Genomic DNA, 9526 nt, shown 5'->3' with positions numbered 1-9526 from the left:
GCGATGACAGCAGGCTGCAGCTGTGCGTCACCGGCGGCTCCGGGTGCGGGTTCCGTCTGACCGCTGGCGGAGGGCGTGTCGTCCGTGAACAGATCTTCTGCCGGGTCGAAGAAATGCGTGGCTGATGGAGCGGGCAAGACGTAGGCTGGTTTCACGCGGTCGACTGACACTGTCGACGGCTTTCCGTTGCACTCGAGGACCAGCGTTTTGTCTCCTCGGGCGATCACGCGGTGCGGTCCACTGTAGGGCGGTCGGAGAGGTGGCCGTACTGCGTCGGTACGCAACATGACGTGCGTGCAGCGCTGCAGGTCGGCGTGGACGAATATCTTCCCGGTGCCGTGCCGCGTCGGTGCGTGCGCTCGGAGGCCGGCCATGTGACTGCGCAGACGTTCCGCCAGAGTGGGTGCCACGGCGTCGCGTGGGAGTCTTGCATCTTCGACAAAATCGCCCGGGATTGTCAGAGATTGCCCGTAAACGAGGTCGGCAGGTGACGCGCCGATCTCCTCCTTCGGCGTGACTCGCAGGCCGAGCAGCACCAGTGGAAGCGCCTCTGGCCATGAGGTGTCGTGGCAGGTTAGAGCGGCTTTGAGAGTCCTGTGGAACCGTTCGACCATGCCATTCGACGCCGGATGGTAGCTGGTTGTCCTGTGTAACCGGGTGCCACACAGTCTGGCGACGTGCGTGAACAACGCGCAGTCAAACTGGCGGCCGCGATCAGTTGTCACGTGACTGGGACATCCGAAGCGTGCCACCCAGGTGTCGACGAATGCGGTGGCGACGGTCTCGGCTGTGACGTCCGCGACGGGCGTTGCTTCCGGCCAGCGAGTGAAGCGGTCCACCATAGTTAGGAGGTACCGCTTGCCTTGTGAGAGAGGAAGCGGGCCGACGAGGTCCACGTGAACGTGCGCAAATCGGCGTGTCGCGTCCGGGAAGGTGCCCACGGGTGCGTGGGTGTGCCTCCCGACTTTGGCGCGCTGACATGCGGTGCAAGTGCGCGCCCATTCGCGACAGTCCTTCCGAAGCCCGGGCCAAACGAAACGCGCAGCCACGAGCGTCGCAGTGGTGTTGGTGCCGGGGTGTGACAGTCCGTGGACACGGTCGAAGGCACTGCGCCGGAATTTCCCCGGGAGGAACGGTCGGTGCGTGCCGGTTGAGGTGTCACACCAAATCTTCCGTGCGGAGCCGGGGACAGGCACCAGCTCCAGTTGCAGGCCGCTGGAAGTGTCGTGACGGAATCGGTGTAGTTCTTCGTCACTCTCCTGTACTTGGGCCACGTCCTCAAAGTTCACAGGGGGTGAAATAACGGCACACGCTCGGGATAAACAATCGGCGACGATATTGTCTATCCCCGAAATGTGTCGAATGTCAGTCGTGAATTGCGACACGTACTCTAACTGCTGGAGTTGGCGCGGTGAACACTTAGTGTGGTTGTTCTCGAACGCGTGGGTAATGGGTTTGTGATCGGTGAAAATGATGAACTGTCGGGCTTCTATGGACGGTCGGAAGTATTTCACCGCCGCGTACACCGCAAGCAACTCTCGGTCATAAGCGCTCCAAGCACGTTGCGAATCGGAAAGCTTTTTAGACAAAAAACCGAGAGGCTGCCAACTCCCGCCGACGCGCTGTTGTAACGCCGCGCCGATGGCGGCCTGGCTGGCGTCCACGACTACAGCTAAGTCCGCGTCATGTACCGGGTGTGCGAGCAGCGTCGCTTCCACGAGACTCCTTTTTGAGTCCGTGAAGCTCTGCTCCATTGCGTCTGTCCAATTCACGAGGGTCCTTCCTTTTGAGGTAGGACCTTGTAACGCCTTAGTCAGCGGCTCTTGCACGGCTGCAGCGTTGGGCAGGTGTCGTCGATAAAAGTTCAACATGCCGAGGTAACGTCGTAATTCTCTGTGCGTCTGCGGACGCGGCATGTTCTGTATTGCCTTCACTTTCTCCGGTAGCGGTGTCGATCCGGTGGGCGTAATTAAATGGCCGAGGAACTCAATTTCCGTCACGCCAAACTCGCATTTAGCGGGGTTAATGACGATGTCGGCTTCACTCAGGCGCTGAAAGACTGTCGTTAAGTGGCGGCGGTGGAGTTCGGGCGACTTGGAATACACCAAGATGTCGTCGAGGTACGCGAAGCAAAATGGCAAGCCTCGCAAGACGCCGTCCAGGAACCGCTGCCAAGTCTGGGCAGCATTCCGAAGACCGAAAGTCATAAACAGGCTTTCGAAAAGCCCAAAGGGCGTTACGATGGCTGTTTTTTCGATGTCTTCGGGCGCCACCGGAATTTGGGTGTACGCCTTTGCGCAGTCAATCTTGCTGAACACCGCGCAGCCCGCCAAGGCGTAGCTGAAGTCTTGAAGGTGTGGGACTGGGTAGCGGTCCGGCACCGTTCGCGAATTAAGGGCGCGATAGTCTCCACACGGGCGCCACGAATTGTCTTTCTTGGGCACTAAATGCAACGCCGATGACCATGGGCTGCTCGATGGTCGCACGATGCCTTGCCGCAGCATGGCCTCGAACTCTGCCTTTGCTGCTGCGAGTCTGTCCGGCGCGAGTCGACGTGGGCGGCACGATGTGGGGGGTCCGGGTGTGGTTATTATGTGGTGCACCGTCGAATGTTTGATGTCTCTCGGTGCAGCGGCTGGGCGGGTGAGGTCGGGGAATTGTTCAAGAATGTCAGCGTACGGTCCGGGGCACTCCACGGGTTTAACGCTGTAGTATGCAGCCTGCCGGCGCTGTCCCGCTATCTTTAAATTAGTTGTGGCGTCGATGAGCTGGCCGTTTGCGATGTCGGCTAGTAGCCCGTAGTGGCCGAGAAAGTCTGCGCCCAGGATCGGCTCATTGACGTCGGCCACGGTAAAAGTCCACGAGAACGTGCGCCGTAGGCCCAGATCTATATTGCGGCTGTGTGTGCCGTAAGTTTTAATAGTGGAGTTGTTCGCCGCTGTAAGGCAGAGAGCCTCGGCCCGCCTGCGGTCTCGTAACATAGAACGGGGGAAGATCGAGAGGTCTGAACCCGTGTCGACGAGGTACCTCACGCCTGCCCCCCGTTCCGCAACAAACAGACGCTTCGATATCATATTGCAGCCGGGTGCGCCTAGGTCCGGTCGCAGCTGGCGTTTGGGTACGAGCAAGGAGCGCGGCACCTGGTTGCTTCGTTGCCGAAGCGGGCGTGGTACCAGCAGTAGCCGCTTCGTGCGTGGTGTGACGTCGGCGGGGTACCGTTGGAGCGGCTGTTGCTGCGTTGCCACCTGCGCGAGCCACGCCGCCTGTCGCCCGGTCTGCTGCCGCTGCGGCGCGTGCTGCCCTCTTGCTGCGAGCGCGCCAACCGGTCGACTTGCGTCGAGAGAGCTGCCACCTGCGCGGTCAAGTTTTGCACTAGCTGGTGCAGGTCGGCATCCGATGCGAGTGCGGGAGGCGCTGGCCGCCACGGAGGTGGGGGGACGGAGTCGTAAGCTGCCGCAGCCGCGGTGCTAGGCGCCGTTGTCAGCGCGTCGTGCACCCTGTCGGCCAAGTTAGGCCGGTATTACACTATCAAATTTCTTTGTCAAAGATTTGATCAAAGATGTGATCCAATATTCCGTCCAATATATTGGACAAAGATCTTTGACGTAGCGCTACGAGGGGTATTACACTGTCATCAAATTTTTCGTCAAAGTTCAAGATGGCTGACAACAAGTTATTAACCGCAGCAGTTCTACGTACTCCAATTGCATTGTGTGCACATGCGGAAAAGAAGTGGGGGGAGAAAATGGAACCATACATACGAGGTTGACAGTCTTAAAAGTCCTGGGATTACAACTTGATAATAAATTCAGTTGGGAGGAGCACACCACAGAACTGCAGAACGCCTTAACAAATCTGTATTTGCAATTCGAGTGTTAGCAGACATAGGCAACATAAAAATGAAAAAGCTTGCATACTTTCATTGTCATATGGGATAATATTTTGGGGTAAATCTTGAAGTCAAAACAAAAGTTTCCAAGGTCCAAAAGCGTGTAATACGTATTATTTGTGGAGTAAATTCACGGACCTCCTGCAGAAACCTCTTCAAAGAACTGGGTACTTCAGATTCTTGCATTGGTACGGGGGAAAATAAGAAAGAAAATGAAACTGTTGGCGGGCCAGAAGTACAGTGAGACTGTCGTTTGGACGTACGAGATTTGCAGGTTAGCTTTTTTGTTTTGTATTTCATGCCTAGATACTTCCGTAGAGATATTGTTGCATGTGGATCATTATATGTAATGATTATTACAATACATGCAACGATATGTTTGTACAGTTATCTAGGCATGAGAAACAAACAAAAAAAACTATAACTCTCGTAGGCCCAAATGACAGTCTCACTATACTTCCGGCTCGCAGGTTAACTACTGCCTCTCAGTATATTTACTTCTTAATAAAATTTGTCGTAAATAATATATCTCTTTTTCCAACAAACAACTCAGTTCATACATACAATACCAGGAACAAAAATGATCTGCACAAGGACTTAAAAACACTTACTTCAGTTCAAAAAGGGGTCCACTACTCAGGAACACTCATCTTCAATAATTTGCCAGGAAACATAAAAAATTTAGTTAGAAATAAAGATCAGTTTAAAAGGAGCCTGAAAGACTTACTACTGGCAAACTCCTTCTACTCCACTGGCGAAATTTTTAATAGAAACAAATGATGTATTTATTCATACTATTAGTATTTTTATTTCAGCTTAAAAAAAATCGACATGTTCCACATCCACGAGGATCTCCTCAGCACGGATCTATGGAACGAAAAACTAATCTAATCTGGGTGAAGCCGTGGGTTTTACGACGACACGATAAAAGCATTCAACAAAACTTGTTACGTGAGCTTACAGTGGAAGACGTCAAGTCGTACATCAATTACTTAAGAATGGATGAGCATACATTTCTGTATGTGCTCAATGAAGTGTATCCTCATATCACAAAGCACAATTTTCACTTAAGAACTGCTACATCTTCAGAAGACAGGCTCACTATAACACTCCGATTCCTTGCTACAGGAGAGGGTTGTGTTATGTTAGGTTAGGTTAGGTCAGGTTAGGTCTCCAATCTTCTTAATCTATTTTTTATTCAGGGTGCCTCACGTTGTAAAGCGCCTGATAAGCTTCAGACATCTCTATTAATTCTGTAGTTGTCGGCACACACCAATTGTATTTACCGGCAATGGTTATAAAAACACTACAGACGACAGAACGCTGCAGCGATGCTAGCGCTCCGCGTGGTAACATATCGCATTGCAGTGAACAGAAGACAAGCGATTTCTTTGATCAAATATACGGCCTCGGCCTAGATTTGATCAAATATTGGACGACATTTGTCAAAGATCCCTATTACACTATCAAAAATCTTTGACAAAGATATTGGACAAAGATATTGGACAAAGAAATTTGATAGTGTAATACCGGCCTTAGCGACGGCGTCCGCGCGTTTAGTCCGTGCCTGTAGCTCACTCTCTAGCCTCGTGTTGCGTGCGAGCAGTTCCTCGACGGTCTTTTGCAACTCCTCTAGTGTCGCCATCTTAGTTCAGAGTCGAATCCTCGTACAAGAGGAAAGTACACAGTGAAAATAACACAAGGGAAACACACGAAAAGAAAAAAAAAATAACACTAAGCAGTCCGCGATCAAAATATACGCACACAAAGACAATACAAAAAAAAGTAAGTTAAAAAAAAATTACTACGGAGCACTGTTCGGCGCGGGCGTATGCGCGCAAGCCTACTCGCGGTTCCACGTCTCTCGTACCGACGAACGTTTGTCACCACGTGTTTTTTTAGCCTCAGATCACGTCGGGGTCACCAGTGAAGCGGGAACGTGTTGTATCTCCGCTTACAGTCGCTCATGTGCAGTGAACCGGCATTTATCGCCGCGCCCACGCACTATGCTCATGGGAGAGGCTTTGTGGCAATAAATGACTAGAGCGGTTTCTGGACAGGACACATTTATTTTTCCTGCCGTTACAATAAATGACAAATAATATACTTCGCTAATGTCCGCCTATATAGGCGCGTTGCACCGGCGGCACGGCTCGGCCACCGATCCCGGAGGGTGTACACTCCAGTGACGAGCCGTGGCGCGACCGCGTGGACCGAGCGAGACAAAAGGCCGCGTCACAGAATGTTCTGCTCTTGGCGCGACCGGAGGCGCCGTAACGTCCGCGAAGAAGCGAAAGACAATTTAACGGCGACTGCGTTCACGACCGCGCGTACGCATTTACGGCGGAGTCACGTTGACTCGACGCACGTGGTCCGCGGCGGAAGAACTGGGGAGACGTGTGTCGCGTCGCGTCGACTAGCTCGCACTGATGGCAGCTTTGTTCCCGTGCGGTCCGGTGTGCGACGCACCGTTGCCGAAATTCCGCATAACGGTACAGCTGCCCCTACTTGTGTCGGCAGTGCCGTAGTTCAGCCCTTTGTGCGTTGGACGGTGCTGCCGCCACACATATATTCTGAATTATATCCAGATTATATATGTCATCCTCAGGATAACACAATCTCCATCTTTGAATGAAATCGTCAGTTTTCACAGTCTATATTTCGTGTTACGTCAGCCAGTATTACTTAAGAAAACGAACTGATTTGAATTTAGGCCGGCCGGAGTGGCCGAGCGGTTCTAGGCGCTACAGTCTGAAACAGCGCGACGCTACGGCCGCAGGTTCGCATCCTGCCTCGGGCATGGATGTGTGTGATGTCCTTAGGTTAGTTAGGTTTAAGTAGTTCTACGTTCAACGGGACTGATGACCTCAGAAGTTAAGTCCCATAGTGCTCATAGCCATTTGAACCATTTTTTTGATTTGTATTTCATCGGTTTTCGTCCTAAGTCTGTACGTTCGATCAGCTACATTGTGATTGTGCACATAGTAGCGTACTGATTTTAAAAATGGCTCTGAGCACTATGGGACTTAACTTCTGAGGTCATCAGTCTCCTAGAACTTAGAACTACTTAAACCTAACTAACCTAAGGACATCACACACATCCATGCCCGAGGCAGGATTCGAACCTGCGACCGTAGCGGTAACGCGGTTCCAGACTGTAGCGCCTAGAACCGCACGGCCACCCCGGCCGGCTGATTTTAAAAGATCAGACATATTCGTCCGATGTCGGTAGTCAGCGGAATCCACCGATATCGGCGCCACTGTGATCGCAGCCTAAGGCTAAATGTTCGTCTTTTAATGCAAATTTTGTGCGACAAATAAGGCAAAGCATATGGACCCAGTGTTGTAGTATATGACGTGGCTACACGGTGCGGAAATTAACGCAGAACAGAAATAGTCCAGACAGTAATAGGCGGAAGATGAGCTGACCTGAACAGTATATTGACAGTTTTTAAATATGTACGTGTAAGTTCATGGACACTGTGGAAGTTGGAAGTGCATCCAGAAGAGCCAGGAAAGTATATATTTTTATAACTTAGCGAGAAGAGTCAGAAATATTTTAACCACTTGCGATAGATGTCAACATGTAAAAGTCAACAACAAAACTAGCAGAGGACTCAACAGAATACCATCCCAAAGAAAGAGATGGAACTAGTAGACATTGATTTATATGGGCAAATACCAAATGCAAAATGAGGGTACAGTCATGTCTTTGTTAGGGTAGATCTCTTTTTCAGAATTCATAAACCTCTAATCTATGAGAGAGCAGCCATAAAAGTGTGGGGGGTAGAAACTCCGTGGAGTTGTCCGGAACAGTATCACTGCCCTGAGTTAGCTCATCTAACCTCAACGGACCTTCAATTAGTTCACTCTGATGAGTGTTTGTGACAACATGCTTTGTACCTTGTAGAACAATAAAATATATTTAAATGGAATCATACGACCTGTTAATTGTTATTATATGTAACTACTATCATCATTGCTGTACTTCCTACGTAGTGCCCCAGAAATTTCAACCACGCTGCATTTAAAATGTAAAATTCCCCACACCAGTCTGTTGTCCTACAATGCAGCAGATCCCTTCAGCTCAACCATTTCCTACTCTGAGGGACATCAATCTCGCCTCATTGTCAAGCCTGTGAATTCCATGAACTTTCCGTGCTTCAGTATGGTACAATTTCGCCAAAACCTGGGCAAATTATCCAATTCAGCAGTGTGTAGTGAACCGATGACAATGCTTCCATTGTTTCCACATCTACCACGCCAAACTCACGTCACTTCACACCAAACTGGCCAATGAAATATTTTGATTTCCCAGTGTGCCTTATCAGGGACAGCACTGTAATGATGCCAGGTTACTATTTGCCTAGAAATTCGGCTATGACAATGAATGTGATTCCAGCTGAACAATGGCTTCCTGCTGTACCATTTCTTAGTACAAATAGTACTTGAGCTCCCATGTGGGAAATAATGACACTTATCCCCATATACACTCTGTAAGTCCAAACCAATTTACAACACTTTACTGCCTCATGGACAAAATAATATGGGTTCAAGTGATCTTCGTGGACATAAAAGCAAACTATCCGACACATACTATGTTTTCATGCAGCATTCGCCCATATCATCTGCATCGCAATTGCTGCCACGTCACCTGAGTAACATCACATCTCCACCCCTCACCCACGTTCACATGTATCCACTAGCGCTACACATGATGCTCACACACTGCAACTACTCTATGCATGTGTAACGTCCAGATTCAACAAACTGCCTTAATAGATTCATTACCTCATGAGCATACCATGTACTCACAGCATCCAGCAGCTCCCGTGCACCTGCCGGTCACGCCCACCTCCACATTTGGCTCATGTCTATTGCAACGCATATTCATTTATCTCCTCATGACACAATCCGTCCGAACGCTTCCATACCTGCCACGCATATTGTGTCAATTTCTCTTTCCCATGTTATGATGTGCTGCTTCCCAATGCTTCCATGCCTACTGTGCCTACAGTGCTGTGTATCTCTTTGCCACTTTATGATGCGCTACTCCATGACACCTCTGCTCATGCTGCATCTACCGTGTCATGCAGTGCTTACCTCATGTTGCTGCCAGCCTCACATAACCATGACCCTTATCATTCTGCATATCCTCAGCAAGACTCCATCTGTTGAATATGGACTCACCTATGCTGTGGTTCACTCTTAGTGAGTGCATAATGCAGTCCACAGGCATCACTGAGGACATTGACAAATTTGCAGTACTTCTTAAGCACCTCAGTGATAACGCCGATCCCATTAGTGACTTTCTGCTTGATGTCCAAACACAAACAAACAAATACAAGCCTGTCAAGGCCCTACTGTTTCAACGCCTATCCCACTCAGCAGAGGAACAACTTCATCTAGTGATAACTGAACCTCACTCTATCGCAGAAGGCCTTTCACACTGTGGCACAAGCTTCACCTGCAAACTGATATGAGCCTACCCTGGATTATGCCCTGTGGAATTTGTGACTATTAAAACTGCTGGAGAGCATTCAATCAGCGATGCTCATGTACAAGGATGCTTCACCATACTTCAAACTATGCATGGCTGACAGAATGTTAGCGCTTGCACAGAGCTGCCTCTTCATT

This window comes from Schistocerca serialis, chromosome 3 (genome assembly GCF_023864345.2).
Source record: "Schistocerca serialis cubense isolate TAMUIC-IGC-003099 chromosome 3, iqSchSeri2.2, whole genome shotgun sequence".
Lineage (NCBI taxonomy): Eukaryota > Metazoa > Arthropoda > Insecta > Orthoptera > Acrididae > Schistocerca > Schistocerca serialis.
This window is presented reverse-complemented; position numbering follows the sequence as displayed.